At 50.4% G+C, this 19,919-nt stretch overlaps 1 long non-coding RNA gene across 1 annotated transcript in view; it reads left to right on the top strand.

The window, feature by feature from the left end:
• LOC309377833 overlaps positions 1–19,919 on the top strand; it is a 355,859-nt gene that overhangs the window by 123,451 nt on the left and 212,489 nt on the right. The gene's annotated exons all lie outside the window — the stretch shown is intronic.

The raw sequence follows: 19,919 nt of genomic DNA on the forward strand, positions 1-19,919 counted from the left end.
GGCCTTCAATTTGAATTCAGCCTGATCTTTTATTTCCCTTCTCTTCCCTCCCTCTCCCCTTTTATGAAGATTACCTGCTCTGACACCCCACAGCTAATTCTCCCCTGGTTTCCTCGCTGGCCCAAGTAGTTTTTTTTTTGAACCGGGAACGGCAGGGTATAAATTATTATTATTATTATTTCTCTTGACCCGTATTTTGAATGTGTCACGTCCCGATTAATTCCCCTGGGTGCGAGAGCTTTTCTGATCGTTCTGCATCTGCACCTCGCAAAAATCTGATCTTCCTCGATGAATCGGCTAAGCAAAACCTCTCCTCTGATTTTCCTCGCATCCGATAAGGTCCAATCCAGTGGCTGAGATCGGATATTTGACTGGCACAGCCATGGAACAAAGTCGGGGGGCTTTCGATGTTTGGTGTGGATTCAAATTCCAAGAAAGGAAATTCCAGCTAAACGTTAGGAAGAACTTTCTGGCAGCAACAGCTAACGGACGACTCCTGAAGATGGTGGACTCTCCTTCCTGGGAGATTCTTAAGCAGAGGTTAGATGGGCAACTGTCAGAGATTCTCTAGCTGTCATTCCTGCAGGGGGTTGGGCTGGATGACCTTTGGGGGTCCCTTTCCACACTGATGTGTATATTCAGCCTTGACAAATGCTGAACTTTCTGGTTTCACTTGGATAATTACCATGGATAATATGGACTGATATAAAAATTGGAACAAGATGCAGTTTCAAATGTTTAAATGTTCAAATCTTTAAAATGGGACTCCAATGAGGGGGGTGGGGAGTCCTGAGATATGGAGAAATCTCTGTATATGGATATATATTAGGGTTTTTTTTATAATCTAGTATTGGTAAAATGAAATGAAAACGATTTCCAAAAAAAAGAGAGAAACGAATGCTGAACTTTCTTTCTTTCTTTCTTTCTTTCTTTCTTTCTTTCTTTCTTTCTTTCTTTCTTTCTTTCTTTCTTTCTTTCTTTCTTCTCACCTCTATCCCAGAACATGCCAAGTGCTCCAGGAAATTCTGCCGCGTTTGCAGCCTCCTCCCGGCTGTGGGGTCTGAGCTGTCGCCTATAAAGGGAATAGGAAATGTCGCAGAGCATTCTGGAGGGTCCCGTTAACATTTCAGCACCTCGGACGTCAAGATCTCAAGCGACAAGTGCCGGGCGAAGCGCCTGTCTGCCCCCCTCCCCACCAAACTCCTCGCAAGGCCTCGGAAGGGGCTTCCGAGGAAAAGTGACCTGGTGGCAGCCGCCGGCTCTCTCCTGAGCCACACTTTGGGTTCCCAGAAGCTCACATGCTGCGCGCAGACTTCCTAATGGCGCTGGGATTCAGGGAGTCTCATCTATCCAGAGGTGAGAGGATGGGGGACGAGACGGCCTACATGTTGCATCTCTGAACTGCATTAGTGGCTCCCGGAGGTCCACGAAGGGACGGAGCCCGTGGCTCTGCGGTGCAAAGTTGCAATCCAGGGAGCCAAGGTGTTTGGAACTTTTCAGTTGGAAGAACAAGAGGAAACAAAACAAAAGTTAGACATGGCATGCAGAGAGGAGCACTGCTCATCCAGGGCTGAATGAATGCTGAGTGTGTGGCAATGTTCAGGGAGGCAGGAGAGGGTATATTGTTTATTAATATCCTTCCTAACTTGCCCATCTTAAAAAGCAGAGACATCACCTTGCCAACAAAGGTCTGTAAAGTTAAAGCTATGGTTTTCCCAGTAGTGATGTATGGAAGTGAGAGCTGGACCATAAAGAAGGCTGATCGCCAAAGAATGGATGCTTTTGAATTCTGGTGCTGGAGGAGACTCTTGAGAGTCCCATGGACTGCAAGAAGATCCAACCTCTCCATTCTGAAGGAAATCAGCCCTGAGTGCTCACTGGAAGGACGGATCCTGAAGCTGAGGCTCCAGTATTTTGGCCACCTCATGAGAAGAGAAGACTCCCTGGAAAAGATCCTGATGTTGGGAAAGATGGAGGGCACAAGGAGAAGGGGGAGACAGAGGATGAGATGGTGGGACAGTGTTCTCGAAGCTACCAGCATGAGTTTGACCAAACTGCGGGAGGCAGTGGAAGACAGAAGTGCCTGGTGTGCTCTGGTCCAGGGGGTCATGAAGAGTCGAACATGACTAAATGACTAAACAACAACACCTTGCACTAGCAAGTTCTATAACTTAGCAGAGTTTTATATCTCCCCTTTAAACACACAGCAGGTAGCTGGTTGCAGGCTTGTTTAAGCCTCTCAATATCAGATTCCTGGTAACTCCCCTTATATCCCTCCTAAAAGAATAAACACGCCACAATCTTGTGTAAAGTATATACCGTTTTTTTCGCTCCATAAGACACACTTTTTTCCTCCTAAAAAGTAAGGGGAAATGTCTGTGTGCCTTATGGAGCGAATGTGTGGTCAATCACTGGCTCCTTTTCCGCCCCCTTTCCCAGGCCTCCATTGCTGAATGTTCTGCAGACGGAGGCTGTTTGTTTCCCCAGCGACATGTGACTGACTGATTAGATTATCTGTCTGGAAACTGTAGAAATGGCTCCCTTTCCTTTCCTAAAGAAGCTGCAGAACTGAGTTTTGTTCCCTTTGCAAAATAAGCTCAATAACTTTGAGCTGATCCTCAAAAAGGGGGGCTTTTCCCCTTTGCAAAAGAAGCTGCACAACTTGCGCTAGCAGGTTCTATAACTTAGAGTTTTATATCCCCCTTTTAAACGCACAGCAGGTAGCTGGTTGCAGGCTTGTTTAAGCCTCTCAGTGTCAGATTCCTGGTAAGTCCCCTTATATCCCTCCTAAATGAATAAACACGCCACAATCTTGTGTAAAGTATGTAAAAGAAATTTACTCACACATTCAGTTCACAGATGGATCCCTGAAGGTAGGCTTAGTTACAAAGTATATAGATGTGGATCTCATCCCAGTGACTGCAGACTGGCAGTCACTGCCGTTCACACGACAAAAGGAAGATGGAAAAGGAGGGCTGCATGCCTTGTGGTTTTGTTACCTGCACAGGTAAGGTCACACCCACCTCTAGCCACATGCAAGAGGAAGTATGCCCCAGTCAGGAGGAAACAGGAAGTTTTCAACTGACTGGACCATACATCCCCCTGCATGTCCACTCTAGGAAAACTGGGAATGTTGAACTTGACTGCTACTTGTGCATCACATCCCACAGAGTGAAGCTGGATGCTGCGGGATTCAGGATGAAGAAAGTCCTTCTCCACATAGCACAGAGTTAAGCGGTGGAACTCCTTGCCACAGCAGGCAGCGATGGCCACCAACTTGGGTGGCTTTTAAGGAGGATTGGAGAAATTTGTGGAGGAGAATGAGAAGGCTAGCAATGATGACCAGCTGGCGTGGCTCTGTTGTGGTCATCACAGTCGGAAGCGGCAACGCTTCTGAGTCCCGGTGCTGGAAACCACAGAAGAGGACAGTTGCCCTATAAAAAGCATCCTTCTCGTGCCTGGGTCCTGCTTGCAGGTTTCCCATAATGGGCACCTGGTTGCCCACTGCAAAAAGCAGGCTCTCCCGGTGTTGCAGGGTGCATGGCAGACCATTGCCCAAGGCAGAATATGGGCCCCTTCTAGAGGCAGTTGGAGGATGGATGGTGGCTGACAGATTGAGGTTGAATCCTGACAAGACAGAAGTACTATTTTGGGGAACAGGAGGCAGGCAGGTGAGGAGGACTCCCTGGTCCTGAATGGGGTAACTATGCCCCTGAAGGTCCCACAGCTGTCCATGGAGGCGCAGGTCAATTCTGTGTCCAGGGCAGCTGTCTCCCAGCTCCATCTGGTACGCAGGCTGAGACCCTCCCTGCCCACAGACTGTCTCACCAGAGTGGTGCATGCTCTGGTTATCTCCCTCTTGAAATACTGCAATGCGCTCTACGTGGGGCTCCCTTTGAACGTGACCCGGAAACTGCAATTAATCTAGAATGCGGCAGGTAGACTGGTGACTGGGAGTGGCCACTGAGACCATATAACACTGGTCCTGAAAGACCTACATTGGCTCCCAGGACGTTTCCGAGCACGATTCAAAGTGTTGCTGCTGACCTTTAAAGCCGTAAATGGCCTCTGTCCTGAATATCTGAAGGAGCGTCTCCACCCCCATCATCCATCCCAGACACTGAGGTCCAGCTTCGAGGGCCTTCTGGCAGTTCCCTCATTGCGAGAAGTGAGGTTACAGGGAACCAGACAGAGGGCCTTCTCGGTAGTGGTGCCCACCCTGTGGAACGCCTTCCCACAAGATGTCAAGGAAATAGGCAGATATCCTATTTTTAAAAGACATCTGAAGGCAGCCCTGTTTAGGGAAGCTTTTAATATTTAATGCTGTATTGTTTTTAACACTCAATTGGGAGCCGCCCAGAGTGGCTGGGGAAACTCAGCCAGATGGGAGGGGTATAAATAATAAATTATTATTATTTACTCCCATTCAGGGCCAGCACCCTGCACATGGAGTGTGCGCCCTTTGCTAGTTTCTTCTGCACAGTCCCCAGATTTCTCTTCAGTCATGTTGGTGGGCAAGGGTTTACTGCCTGCTCCTATTGCAACCCCCAACCCTGGGGCCTCGCACTCGGCTCCTTCATCCTTTGATGGGGTCAGGTTTATCTGGCCTGTGCCAGATCGGTCCCGCAGAGATCCCTGCACATTCACGACCACAATTTCCGGTGTCTGTGATTGCATAGATGCGATTTCCGGCGTCTGCGCAGACACGATTTCCAGCACCACGGAAGCGAGTCCCTGTGCCGCGTTGTGCTGCTTTAGCGCAGCGCACGAGTGGACAGCTCGATTCAGGAGCAGTTTGTAGGCCGGTCAAACGACCTCCATGGGCTGCTTCCGGCCCATGGGCCTTAGGTTGCTGACCCCTGCTGATGTCTCTGGCTTGCAGGTTTCCCACCCTGGTTAGCTACTGTTGGGTGCTAGACTAGATAAAGGTAAAGGGACCCCTGACCATTAGGTCCAGTCATGGCCGACTCTGGGGTTGTGGCGCTCATCTCGCTTTATTGGCCGAGGGAGTCAGCGTACAGCTTCCGGGTCATGTGGCCAGCAGGACTAAGCCGCTTCTGGCGAACCAGAGCAGCGCACAGAAACGCGGTTTACCTTCCCGCTGGAGCGGTACCTATTTATCTACTTGCACTTTGATGTGCTTTTGAACTGCTAGGTTGGCAGGAGCAGGGACCGAGCAATGGAAGCTCACCCCGTCACGGGGATTCGAACCACCGACCATCTGATTGGCAAGTCCTAGGCTCTGTGGTTTAACCCACAGCACCACCCGCGTCCCCAGAGGCTGAGGTACCTCCTGGCATAATGGCACTTTATGGAATGGCAAGACGTGCTTTGCACAGGGCCGTTATCCCTCGTGGAGAAAATGAATATTTCTAGTTCAGGGTCAGGAGAAGCCTGACTCTCAGATTCTGGGTGCAATTTCCAGCATGCAGGAGTGGAGAGTTGCTCTTGTGCTCGGATACTGCTTGCGAGTTTCTTCTTCCCCACCGTCCCCAGACTTCTCCTCAATGGTGGTGCTGGCCATGGGTTCAGTGCCCACTCCTATGGCTGCCCCCTGTGCCCCCTGCTTGGCTGGCTCCTGGTTTTCCTCTCCTCTTCCCCCGCCAGTCCGGCTTGTTCCCATCTGCGGCGAGCTCACGTGTCCCGATCCCCAGTCGCGGTGCATTCACGGTTCATCAAGCCCGTCGAGGCTGAGCCGAGCTGACAGCGAAACCTTTAGTGGAACAAACGGGAATATAGTATCAGGCAAGGCTGACCGAGCCATGAACTGCACGCAAACACGGAGCAAATTATCGTCAACGAAAATAGCAGGCAGTTCAGATCACTTATGTGCGAGGTACCAAATGCAGCTTCCATGTCAGGCCGCATCAGGGCACGCATGCATAAAGAATGGCGACCCGGCCTTGGCCCTGCACATTTCCTGGGAGGCGCATGGCAAACTTTGCCCAGTCGGTGGGCCAGCCGGATGGAGCTCGTCCCGTTGACAAGGGCACAGGTGATCTCCCACACCTGTCCTTGGAGAGGACAGGTGGTCTGCAGGTTCCATGTGTGTCCCCTGGCGTCTTTGCTTGTGCCAGGGAGCAAAATGCTCCCTCACCTCTCCTGTGGAAATGGTGGCTTCTGAGCTGGATAAAGGTCTCCTCGATCAACGTTATCAAACAACATCACTGTGGCTCCGCTTTGTAAATCGTAAAAGGGCAAGACTAGCCCTGCTGGCGCATCTCCTCCAGCCTCTCACGGGGGCCAACCAGATGCCCATTGTGGGAAACCCAGGAGCAGGATCCGAGCAAAAGAGCAACTCTCCCCTCCTGTGGCCTCCAGAAACTGGCATTCAGAATCATGGCTGCCTCCGACTGGGAAGGGCAGAGCACAGCCATTGTGGCTACTAGCCATCAACACCCCTTTCTTCCTCTGTGAATTTAATAGAGTTGGCAGGGACCCCGAGGGTCATCCAGTCCAACCCCCTGCAATACAGGAATCTCAGGCCAAGCATCCATGGCAGATGGCCATCCAACCTCTGCTTAACAACCTCCAAGGAAGAAGAGTCCACCACCTCCCAAGGGAGACAGTTCCATGGCCAAACAGCTGTGGTCTAATCCTCTTTTAAAACCATCGCTGCCTCCTGTGGGAAGGAGTTCCACAGGTTAACTATGTGCTGCGTAAATCAGTACTTTTTCTTGGCTTTGCTGCGATGGACTGGCGGGGTTGGTGTGTGTGTGTGTGTATGTTTTCATTGCACACCAGAATGCTTCCAGCCCAGAGGTGTGTGTGTGTGTGTCCTTATTCCTGCATCCCTCTCTCAGAAGAAAGATGCTCAGCATCCAATGTAGGCAGTTCCCGCTTCTCCAAGCCAAGAAATCTCCCTTTGCTGCCCATCTCTCCCTCTCCCTTCCATATATTTGGCAAATGGGTTTTTATCCTCTCCTCTGGCAGGCAGATCCTGCTGGGCAGAGAATGGCAGAGGGTGGCCCCCCAACATAAGAACAGGAGAGGAGGCTGCCAAGTAAGGCCAAGGGTTCCTTCAGCGCACCGTCCCCTTCTCACCATGTCCTTCATGGGAAACCCACAAGCAGGATCCCAGGAGCTGCTTTCTGGGAGCTTTGCTGCCTCTGATTGTGGAGGCCGAGCAGAGAACCACCATGCCTGGCCGCTGTGCTGTTTCAATGTCCAGGGGAGTCAGGAGGCAGGTCTGCAGATGGAAAGGTGCTGCTCCCCTTCAATGTCACCCTTTCCTGACTGGCACTTGCCTCCCAGTGCTGCTCTCAGCTCTGCAGCTGTCTGTCAGGGGATCCCAAAGACTGACAGCTGTTTTACCTCCTGAACGGAGTCTTGGTTTTTCTGTCTGTTTTGTTCTCTTCTGCCATCCGGAAGTCCAGGAGGGATTTGATTCGCTGGAGAGATTCCAAATATCTGCGCTGGTTTGCGCCACCCTTTCTCGCAGAAGCCTCTCTGGAGGGGCCTTGCTCCACGCGCACCCCCCCATCCAAACTGGACTGCCAGAAGGGTAGCCCAGAGGTCACCTGCAGCCCAACTTTTGCGTATCTGGAAAGAGCTCCGTCTGAAATCGAAGGAAGTAGTGGGGGGGGCGGAGCCCCTGGCACATTCTGGGGAGGGGGCACATCTCAGGGACCCTGCAGCCTCACAGGGTCAGGGCCCATGAGGCTCGTTCCTTTGTGGTCCGGTGACATTGTTTGCCGTGGCCAATGGAGCTTGTTTCTCCCTCGGTCTGCCAAGCCCACAGGGCAGCTTCACCCTCTGCCCCCCAGCTCCCAGCATGTCCCCTCCCCAGGTGTTGTGACCTCACACAACGCCCCTGTCTCTAGGAGAGCAAGCTCACGGAAGCCATCCTATGCATGTTTACTCAGAAGTAAGCCCTGCTGAGGTCAAAAGGGAGCCATTCCAATATAAGTCTCATAGAGATGCTAAAAACAGCCCATTGAATTTGGTTAGATACCTGATGTGAGCCTCTGTCTTCCCCTGCATAGGTTAGGGGGCAGAACCTATAGCTGTGGTGGTGTTCATCCTCACCTGTCAGGAGTAGATCAGCAGCAAATCTGCTGGTGTGAGTGAAGTTAACTCTTCAATCAATCAATCAATCTTTATTACGGTCCAGAGACCCAACAAATCGTTACAAAGCAATGCACAATTCAGATAGCCTACCTCCAGGTTAAACAAGCATTTTGTTCAGACTTCAAGATTGGGATCATTGGTTCTTGCAACCACCGATACAAACTTTGCCACTGCTAATGTTCTAGCATTTGTCCGGTCTTCCAATAGGAACCTGACATAGTGAGCCTCTGATTTTCCCGGGAAAGGTACCAGCAAGGGTAATATCAGTTCAGCCCTGGCTTGCTCGTATTTCGCAAAGTGCAGCAAAATATGTTTTATGGAATCGATGTCTTGGGCACACGAGCAAAGTCTGTCCTGGTAGGGAACTCCTCTCCACCTGCCATCCAAAACTGCAGAAGGAAAGACGTTTAGTCTGGCTTTGGTGAATAATTCAAAGAAATCCACACAGCACAGGGCGAATGGTCCCAGCAGCTCTTCCTCCTTGCCCTAAGAAGGCAGTTGCAAAAACTGAAGGTGCCTGCCTTTCCCCCTCTCTCACCTATTCCTCCCCCAGCAACCTGAGACTGCTTTGCCTTGTCTCTCTCTGCACTCTTCATCCCTCTCTTTGTTCTGGGAGACCAGGCGGAAGGGCAGCTGGTTGCAGCAGGAGGGGAGACTTGCTGGATTCTTCAGCAGCCAGCCTCACCTCTGTCTCCTGCCCCCCCTCCTTTGAGCCTAGACTGCTCTCTGCCACAGACTCTCCCTGCTCCCTTGGCCCTGTTGTCTCTTCATTCTTCTGCATCCAGCCAGTCTGTGACATCAACCCCCTTATCCTCTGTTACCTGGCAATCGAGGGAACTACTTCTAGCTGTGCTTAAGAGCTTTCTGGATGTCCTCTGTGAATTTCCTTAGACAAAACAGGTTCATTCCAAGTCCTGGGCCAAACCCGCCTCTTCAAGGGGGACAGACCACCCACAGGAGACCCCTCTCGCTGGTTCTGCTCTGGGCAACCTGTAAGTCCAAATTGACTTGTTAGGGCACCCCGTCAATTTGGGTCTTTGGCAGCCCGAGCCTCTCATGCATGCACAGTGAGGGCAAAGGAAGACAGGAAGCATAGAGAGTCGGACCATAGGGAGACAGCAGTGGTGTAGTGGTTAGAGTCCTGGAATGGACCTGGGAGAGAGAAGGGTTCAAATCCTCCCACTTGGCCATGGAACTAACTGGGTGACCTTGGGGACCAGCCATTGCCTCTCAGCTAACCTACCTCACAGGGTTGTTGTGGGGATTAAAAGGGGGAGAAGAATCATGGGAAAGTGGAATAATGATGGAATGAACAAAGAGGGGCTCATCTAGCTCAGCACACTCTACTCTGGCCAGCGGTGACTCTCCAGGGTGTCAAACGGTGAGCGTTCTCAGCCCTACCTGGAGATGCCCCAGGATTGAACCCGGGACTTTATTTTGGTTGGAAGAGACTCCACTGGCTCAGCAGCCTTCCTGAGATGCAAGCTGCCCTCGGGGAAATCCAGGGCAGCTCACCGTTTGCGTGACCCTCCAAAATGAGGACACAGATGCGGTCATCATGTTTTATGCAGCAGCCCAAATTGAAGACAGGATGCAGAGAGGGGGAAAGTGGGAGAGAGGGAAGGAGCGCTCAGGTGTGTGTATGTGTGTGTGAAGAAAATCAGGAACAACATCAGGTCCCAGAAACTCCAGCGGGTGCAGAATGCCACAGCAAGACTCTTTATGGGGTTCTCGCCACAGGACCACATTTACCCAGTGCTATACCAGCTGCACTGGCTCCCGGTGGAGTACAGGATCAGGTTTAAGGTGCTGCTTTTAACCTTTAAAGCCCTATATGGCCTAGGACCCTCGTACCTACAGGACCGCCTCTCCTGGTATGTCCCACGGAGGACGCTATGGTCTGCTAATAACAACACCCTGAAGATCCCGGGCCACAGGGAGGTTAGGCTGGCCTCAACCAGAGCCAGGGCTTTTTTGGCTGTGGCTCCGATCTGGTGGAACGCTCTGTCACAAGAGACAAAAGTAACGCAGCATTCTCAAATCAATTCATTCTCAAATCAATTCAAAATCAAATTAATGGCAACCATTGGGCTAGAGTTCTGTGAGGATTACCGAAGGAGGGGGTCAGACTGTGCCTTGGCCAAAGGTCTGGTGGAACAGCTCTGTCTTGCAGGCCCTGCAGAAAGATGTCAAGTCTGACCAAGCTACGGGAAGCAGTGGAAGACAGGAGGGCCTGGTGTGCTCTGGTCCAGGGGGTCACGAAGAGTCGGACGAGACTAAATGACTAAACAACAACAAACAAAATGTGCCCCTTTTCCCTTATGGGGTACCCAAGAGCCCATATAGAGTCCTTACATGGGTTCCCTATTTGTAGGAGAAAAAAGCAGAGGCCAACCAGAGAATACTGAGAAGCAAAGCAGCTAGGAAGCCTGATCTTTATTGATCTGTTGTAACAGGGTGCTCCCCTCACAGGCAGGAAAGGAGGAGGACACAACAAAGGTGTGCCTGCCTTTATATAGACATTTTAAATTCCTCGCCCTGGAGCTCAAGACATACTCCATACATCACAGAAGGGGTGTAACCCAAGACCATCATAGAAAAGGTGGTCCAAAACAGAAATTTGAATGCTGTTTTTCCTGTCTGCCAGTTTATCTGATTGCCTTTGCTGATAGTCTGTCACCCATTAAAGAGCTGGTTACTCAATTCCTGAGACAATGCGAAGGCTCCTGGACCCCTCCCCCTCCGTGCAGGGGAAACATTTGGTCAGTTTGGGATTCAAAAATGGTTTCAGGTCGGTCTTCCTGTGCTGACCTATGTACGTCCTTGGTTGGTACATTTATGAACATTTAATATATATTTAAGACCTTAAAATTTTTATCACAGGCTGATCCCAGCAGTGTCTGTTTGGCTGAGCACAGACTGTTTCCTAGGGATGCAGCGCATGTGTGAAGGAGGGTGTTTTGCCACAAGTGCTGTCTGATGAGAGAGTGAGCAAGGCTGACAGGGCCTGAGCGAGGTGTGCCACCTTTCGCTTCGCTTTTCTTCGCTGCTCTTCCCAATGGCCTGGAGCTGCCTGGAGGGCGCGGGGCGGGAGAAGAGGGGGCTGAGCTGCCCTGGGGCTGCCGCACAGGGCGTTGGCGTTCAGAGCACGGTCAGCGAGCAACAGCAACGCCAGGTCAGCGCGCGGCCGGGTGACTTTGCGTCAGGGACACAAGTGCCACCCGGCGTTATCTCCTCCAAGTCTCTGCATCTCTCACACGCATCGCGGCCTCTGCCATCCGCCCTGGAGAAACATGGTGCCGCCCCCCTGTGCCCCCACCTCAGGAGGAACGTAACAGGACTCTACTGGATCAGGCCACTGACCCTTCTAGCCCAGCATCCTGTTCTCACAGGGGCATGCCAGATGCCCATTTGTGGGTTAAACCACAGAGCCTTGGGCTCGCCGATCAGAAGGTTGGCGGTTCGAAGCCCTGCAACAGGGTGAGTTCCTGTTGCTCGGTCCCTGCTCCTGCCAACCTAGCAGTTTGAAAGCACACCAGTGCAAGTAGATAAATAGGTACCGCTCTGGTGGGAAGGTAAACGGCGTTTCCATGCGCTGCTCTGGTTCGGCAGAAGCAGCTTAGTCATGCTGGCCACATGACCCAGAAGCTGTCTGCAGACAAACGCCGGCTCCCTCGGCCTATAGAGCAAGATGAGTCCGCAACCCCAGAGTCATCCACGACTAGACTTAACTGTCAGGGGTCCCTTTACCTTTACCCTATTTCAAAAAGTAAAACCAAACATCCTGAAAGTTGTTTAGGAAACCGCTGAAATTGTTTAGCTTTCTTAAAGACAAACCCCAAAGTTGTTGCGCTTTTCTCTCTCTCTCTCTCTCTCTCTCTCTCTCTCTCTCTCTCTCTCTCTCTCTCTCTTATATAAATTTTTATTAGTTTTACATAAAGGTTGTACACCATAAACATAACATTTTCAATCCTTAAAAAAAGGTTCATTCGAACCATGAGACCTCCTTCCCTCCTTCCATGTTCCAATTCTAAAAAATGAAATAAAAAAATTTCCTGCATCTTTTACTGTAATCTATCTTTTATATAATCATACTATCCGAAATCCACGTTACTTTACAAGTGTCATTGTATTCCTGCCAATAAGTTCAACTGCTGAGCTTTTTTCTCGATTTACTTTTGTTTATGTAACCACCAAGTAAAGCCTGCCTTTCAGGGATCATATCGTGAACTGAAATGTTAGTAAACCTTTTGTTACTTTACTTAACTTTTTGTTACTTTACATTACTTCCACCTTTGACGTATGGCAAGAGAAATAGATGGGAGGGTGCTGGGTATGCAGAAGGACGGGACTGTGTCCCTTTAAGTCCGGGGGGCAGGGGAGTTCATTAGGTCGCTGTGGCTTTGGATTGATCCCAGAAGGTTCCTGTTTGGAGGCTCTGGCGCCATCTGCCACGCACGGCTGCTCTGCTCCGCAGGCGTGCTCCACACGAGGCCGGCTGGTGCGCTCCCTCCCTGGCGCACTCTGCCTTCGCTGAGCATCAATGGAGCCACAGAAGGCAGAGAGCAAGCGACACTAATGGAGAGAGTGGATGGCACTGTCTTCCCTTGAGCAGGGTGTGTGTGTGTGTGTGTCTTTCAGGGCACACAAAGTCCCGTCAGCAGCCGGCGCATCCCAAAGAGCTGGCGCATGCAGGAGGACCCCCTCCTTTGCCACAGGCTAGGGGCACAAGCCCAATGGCCGGTGAACAATGGCGTTAGTGCCATGCGGTTAGCTAAGTAAGCAGACAGGCCTGGCATCTGGGACTGCGGCGCCTCTTCCGCCGCAGCCCCACAGCTGATTCCTTCTTCCACCAGAGCGCATGGCGCCACTTCTCCGTTAGTCTTGTTGTAAGAAAAATACTGCTCCTTTTCCCCTTATGGGATACCCAAGAGCCCATATAGAGTCCTTATGTAGGTTCTCTATGAGTCTGCCCATTTTGGTCTTTATCCGTTTATCTCCCCACCCACAGTCATCATCATCATCATCATCATCATCATATCCCCCCCCCCACTGGGTTGCCCCAGCCACTCTGGGCAGCTTCCAACAAATTATAAAACCACAGTAAAGCATCAATTATGTTGGCTAATCCTATGCTCTCAGTAAGTCAAACCTGTCTTGTCCAACCTCCATCTTTGAAAGAATAAATAAACAAACAAATTAGTGTACCTAATGGACACATCTTGCGAGCGATCTCCTCTAGCAGAATGCATTTTTGTACTGTCATTTTCACAAATGCACACCCGTTTTATTGGTTTATACATCCTCCTCCCCAGTACATGCATGTTTGGCTGGAGAGCTGCATTGAAACATTTGGGGCAGTGGAAGAGCATAGGAAAAGCCGTCTGGATTGAGCCAATGGCCCATCAAGGTCAGTATCCTGTTTCTACCCAGATGCCCTAAAGTTGCAGTAGTTTTAATCCGTTTTAGTATTTTAACTTTTGCGTGTTTTAAAGTAGGGCTGTAAATCTTTCTTGATTTTATTGCTCTATCTTTTTGCAAACTGCTCTCAGGGGTTTGGTTTTTTAAAAAATCCACAGTCAAGCAGTGTGTAAATCTTATGAGATAAATAAATGAAACCATGCGCACTCTAGACACCACGGTCCCGGCTGACTTTCATTCTGAGGAAACCAAACCGTGGGGAAGTAGCTGGAACCCTTGCAATCTCTCAGCGCTTGGAGATTGCGGACGGGCGCATGTAACCATCTTCCATGCCAAGGCAGTTCAGGTTCTGCACAGAGAGATGGATTATGCAACGTGTATAAATAATGCATTTTTGCACATCTCATATGCTGCATTCAGAATGCAGTCTTCTCCTTCTGCTAATCATGGGATGGAGGAAAGGATAAGTTATCCAGCGCATGAAAGGTGCCTTATAGTGAGTCAGACTGTTGCTCCACCCAGCTCAGTATTGCATACTCTGACTGACAGCAGCCCTCCAAAATTGCAGAGTGGGGTATGTGTGTGTGTTTCTCTCCCAGGCCTTCCCAGTGATCACAGGGGTTGAGCCATGGACCTTCTGCACACAACACAGATGTCCCACCCCTGAGCTGTAGGCCTTCCTCTGAAGCATGATTCTGTGGGAATGTTAAGGATAGTAGGAAAGGATATATTGAATAAGTATTATCCTTCCTTCATTCACGCCAGTGAGTGATGTAGCAGAGCAAATTCCCCTCAATACAGCTGGAAGCTAGTTTGCAGATTCGTTTGAATCTCTTAAAGGTAAAGGGACCCCTGACCATTAGGTCCAGTCGTGGCTGACTCTGGGGTTGCGGTGCTCATCTCACTTTATTGTCCAAGGGAGCCGGTGTACAGCTTCCGGGTCATGTGGCCAGCATGACTAAGCTGCTTCTGGAGAATCAGAGCAGCGCACGGAAATGCCGTTTACCTTCCTGCCCGAGTGGTACCTATTTATCTACTTGCACTTTGACGTGCTTTTGAACTGCTAGGTTGGCAGGAGCAGGGACCGAGCAACAGGAGCTCACCCCGTCATTGCGGGGATTCGAACCGCCAACCTTCTGATTAGCAAGTCTTAGGCTCTGTGGTTTAACCCACAGCGCCACCCGCGTCCCTACTTATTTCCTGGTGCCCCCTTTAATCCCTCTTAAAAGAATAAAGACACCAGAGTCTTTCTGAGTAATAATAATAATAATAATAATTTATTATTTATACCCCGCCCATCTGGCTGAGTTTCCCCAGCCACTCTGGGCGGCTCCCAATCAGTGTTAAAAACAGTACAGCATTACATATAAAGTAAAGTAACAAAAAGTTTACTCACATTTCAGTTCACGGTATGATCCCTGAAAGGCAGGCTTTACTTGGTGGTTACATAAACAAATGTCTGAGTTTGTCTCATTTGGAGACTGAACTCACGTGCTGCTGGCTGAGAGCCAGCAGACAGCAAAATTACATTAAGATAACAAAAGGGCTGTAGGAGAGCAGCATGGCAGCAAAAGATAGAACAAGAGAGCAAGCAAGAACAGATGGAACTGGACTGAGAAAATGGCTGCGTTACTCGGCTCTTTTATGGAGTCAGCCAGAGCCATGCCCATCTCCCAGGTCACATCCAGGTGGAAGGATGCTCCAGAACAGTGGAACAGGAAGTTACACTGACTGGATGTCCCCCTGCCTGTGCCCACGATAGGGAAATAGCGTATTTTTCGCTCTATAAGACGCACCCGACCATAAGATGCACCTAGTTTTAGAGGAGAACAAGAAAAAAAATTCTCTCCCTCTCTGCGCAGAGCCTCTCCAACAAAGTGAAGTCAGAACAGCAAGAGGGATCGCTGCACAGTGAAAGCAGCGATCCCGCTTGCCGTTCTGGCTTCTGGGATAGCTGTGCCAAGCCTCTTCAGGGCAGAGGGAGCGTTCCTCCCATTGCCCTGAAGAGGCTTCGCGCGGCTATCGCTGAAGCCAGGAGAGCGAGAGGGATTGGTACGCACCAATCCCTCTCCCTCTCCTGGCTTCAGCGATAGCTGCGCAGCCTGCATTCGCTCCATAAGAGGCACACACATTTCCCCTTACTTTTTAGGAGGGGGAAAGTGCGTCTTATAGAGCGAAAAATATGGTAAGGAATGTTGCATTTGACTGCACCAATGGAGTACATTCCACCGATTCTAGTCCTCATGGTTGCTAAGACTGTTTTGCCCAACATGTCAAGGAATACATGGTAACCGGATTGGTGCTTCATGAGGTACTCTGGCTGTATCCTTCCGGGGCGACTCACCTGCACCTGACACCTGAGCTCCATGCCTCCCGTTTCATCACTGACGGGAATCCGTGGCATATTCCCCCACCCTCCTGTGTGCCAGCTTTGCCTGGCACAAATCCTCCTCACCGCCCTTGATCTCTGTGCCACGCGAGGCCTCTCTGTCCACAAGCATTAGGGCCAGGCGAGACAGGTGCCGAAGAGACAGACCCCTTTTGAAGCTGGGTCAAGGGAGATCAGAGGCATGTGCAAACGTCCCTCTGCGTTAGCCTCTCTGGTGGGGTCAGATGGAGTGCCACTCGCAAGCGCGGGGCTCCTCGCCACTGCCGCCCCCCCAGCCTCCTCCCCCCCCCCAAGAGTGGAGTTGGTGCATGAAAGCAAGTCTGGGTGCGAGCGCCTGGAAATGGCATCAGCAGCATCAAGGAAGGGAAGGTGCTCTGGGTGCAAGGGGTGTGCAAGGTGCAAGGGGAAGGTGGGTGCAAGGGAAAGGAAGGCAAGCCCAGGGCAGGATTGTACCCGGGCAAGCTGAAGTAGGGTTGCCTTGTTTCAAACAGTGAAAATCAGGACAGAAAAGTTGGCAAAATTGCAAAAAATATATATGACGTTTTCAAGCTATTTTTATGGAAAATTGACACCCTATGTCTGGATTATCCTGGACATTTCCCCTGTTTCCACCTGGATACTGCTGCCGACCCAGTATTCTGGATATTTCCAGGAAATTCCAGGCATATGGCAACCCTAGTTGAAGGCAGGAAGTCAGGGCATTTGTTTATTTATTGCATTTGTGCAGGTGGCGCTGTGGGTTAAACCACAGAGCCTAGGACTTGCTGATCAGAAGGTTGGCGGTTCGAATCCCTGCGATGGGGTGAGCTCCCGTTGCTCGGTCCCTGCTTCTGCCAACCTAGCAGTTCGGAAGCACATCAAAGTGCAAGTAGATAAATAGGTACCAATCCAGCGGGAAGGTAAATGGCATTTCCGTGCGCTGCTCTGGTGCGCCAGAAGTGGCTTAGTCCTGCTGGCCACATGACCCGGAAGCTGTACACCGGCTCCCTCGGCCAATAAAGCGAGATGAGCGCCGCAACCCCAGAGTCGGCCACCACTGGACCAATGGTCAGTGGTCCCTTGGACTTTTGATGGGGTGTTAGGGGAAGGATGGTACTTCTGGTGGGGGACATGTCCTGCTCCTTCTGGAATAGTTTGTGCACCTATGGTCCCTGCTCTGCACTGTTATAAGAATTCTAAGGTCTCAGATATAGAATAAATGCTCATAAATGTACAGGGCAAAACATACGTTAAGTATATAAACCACGTGTCTGAAATAGTACTGCTGCTCATGCAGCGTTTTGCCCCAGAGGCACGCTCCGTTTTCTCTCGAGACAGACAGATGCTGGCAGATCCCTTTTCCTCCAAGGAGCTCAAGGCGGCGTACATGGCTCCTCCATTCCTCATTTAACGTTTACAACAACCCTGTGAGGTAGATTAGGCTGCGGGGGAGTGAGTGGCCCAGGGGCAAGGGTTTAAACCTCAGTTTCCCAGGGATTAATCAGATACTCACCACTATGCCACACTGGGTCTCACTGACCCATCTAGCATAGTATTGCCTGCACTGACTGCCAGAAGCTCTCCAGGGTTTATGGGAGGAGAAGGCTCTTTCCCGGTCCTGCCTGGGGATGCTGAGGCCTTCTGCATGCAGATGCTCTGTCTCAGAACTATGGCCCAGCAAACCCTCAAGCAGCGGACATGAGCCCAAGTTCCTTCCCTTGAATAAGCCATTCTTTCAAGTAAAGGTTCTAGCCTTCATTTCAAGATGAAGTGATTGATTGGCGTTCCATCTGGCTCCGGCTTCAGCAACCTACGACCACTTGACCTCTTTGATCTGCAGAATTGGTGCCCCATAAGCCCCCTTCGACATTTCGTAGAATTGTAGAGTTGGAAGGGACCCCGAGGGTCATCTAGTCCAACCCCCTACAATGCAGGAATCTCAGCTCAAGAAATCTCCAGCCTCTGCTTCAAAACCTCCAAGGAAGGAGAGTCCACCACCTTCCATCCCACTGTTGAACAGCTCTTACTGTCAGAAAGTTTTCCCTGATGTTGAGTCGGAATCTCCTTTCTTGTAACTTGAAGCCATGAGTTCGAGTCCTGCCCTCCAGAGCAGGAGAAAACAAACACGCTCCATCTTCAAAGTGACAGCCCTTGAAATATTTGAAAGTGGCTCTTGTATCACCTCTCAGTCTCCCAACTCAATCTTTTAGCGTGGCAGCACCTGCACTTTGGAACTCCCTGCCTATTGACAGCCTTCGCTGTACTCTTTTTGGCGCCTGCTAAAAACATTTTTGTTCAGACAGGCCCAGCCAGACGTTTAGAAAACTGCTGCGAATTTGAATCTGTTTCTAAACAATTGTTGGTTTCACTTTTCCAAATTCTTAAATTATTGTGGTTAATTTTTCTGGTGGATAATTTTCTTGTTCCACCTTTTTGGTAAATCACTTTGAGGTTGCTTGGTTGGTTGGTTGGTTTTTGCAATCAAGAAGTGCATATGTTTTATGAAAATAAATGAAAGCGCCCGAAAGGCGGCCTTCTCCAACTTGGGCCACCTGCAGATGTTTTCGCCTACATCTCCAAGAAGCCCCAGCCTGCGCAGCCAGCTGTGCAAATAGCTGCTGTCGGGCTTCAGGATGAGACCAACGTGGAGCTGAGTCTGCTGCTACTGCTCCTCTCCAGCCTTCCTGATACCAGCCGTAAACCTCGGGGAAGCAGATCCGCCTCAACGTCCGTGACATTGCAATTGCCAAACGTCCCTAATTACGTGCATTTTATGTCCTTTACCTTTTCTAAAGGACTTTTCTTGGCTTGTGCCTCCAATGTTCTCTGGCTCTTCTTTCCCGAAGGGGAAATGCTGTGATTGTCGCAGGTCAGAGCAGGGAGGGAAGGAGAAGGAACGCCTGCCTTCCAGCTCCTCACTCAGAGCCTCCGTGACATTTAAGGGGCTCTGATCTGATGTAGAAGGTCATCTCCTGGGCTCCCATGTCTGCTGGAGACCCAGAAAGGAGCCGATTGGGGTGACGGCTTGCAGCTGGACCAAGAAGTACGCTAAGGATCAGCCGTTCCACATGCCAGGCTGCTAGAGAGGGCTCAGCTGAAAATATCACATAAACTGGGCTTTATCCTGCTGAGGGTCAGAAATATGGGGGGCCTGGTAGGCCCAAAGACCTTCTGGGTGTTCTTACATTTCCCTACCCATGATACATATGGAGGGCCACAAAAAGGACAGAGACATCTGCGGTGTTCAAGTGTTCAATCTGTGGCAGCTCTTTCACACGTGCAGGTCTCGGAAGACCCAAAGTCTTGGAAGTTGAATGTTTCAGTTTTCGAACATCGAAAACCCAGAAGTAACTGCTTTGGTTTTTTGAACCAAAAATGTAGTATAAACACTGTCATCTGGGAAACACTGGCCTGCGAGCGCTCCAGTTGGAGAACAGCCTTTACCAAAAGTGTCATGGGCTTTGAAGGCACTCAAACTCAAGACACAAGGGAGAAACGTGCTAGGAGGAAGGCACGCTTGGCAAATCCACACCGTGATCAACTCCTGTCCAGAAACCATTGACGCACTGTGGAAGGACGCGTGGACCCAGAATTGGCGTCCACAGTCACTTTTAAAACCATGTTTATGGGAAACAATCTTACTTGGCTGTGAGTGATCGCCAAAGAAGAAGGAGGTGGTGGTGGTATTGTTTTTGTTTGTTACCTTGGAATGTATTTTTGTGTTTTTATATTGTAAACCATCCTATGATTCTGGGATGGAGAGTGGTTGTTGTTGTTGTTGTTTAGTCGTTTCCGACTCACGTGACCCCCTGGACCAGAGCACACCAGGCACTCCTGTCTTCTACTGCCTCCTGCAGTTTGGTCAAACTCATGCTGGTACCTTCGAGAACACTGTCCAGCCATCTCGTCCTCTGTCGTCCCCTTCTCCTTAGGCCCTCCATCTTTCCCAACATCAGGGTCTTTTCCAGGGAGTCTTCTCTTCTCATGAGGTGGCCAAAGTCTTGGAGCCTCAGCTTCAGGATCTGTCCTTCCAGTGAGCACTCAGGGCTGATTTCCTTCA

Source organism: Podarcis melisellensis, assembly GCF_964234715.1.
Source record: "Podarcis melisellensis genome assembly, chromosome: 9".
NCBI lineage: Eukaryota > Metazoa > Chordata > Lepidosauria > Squamata > Lacertidae > Podarcis > Podarcis melisellensis.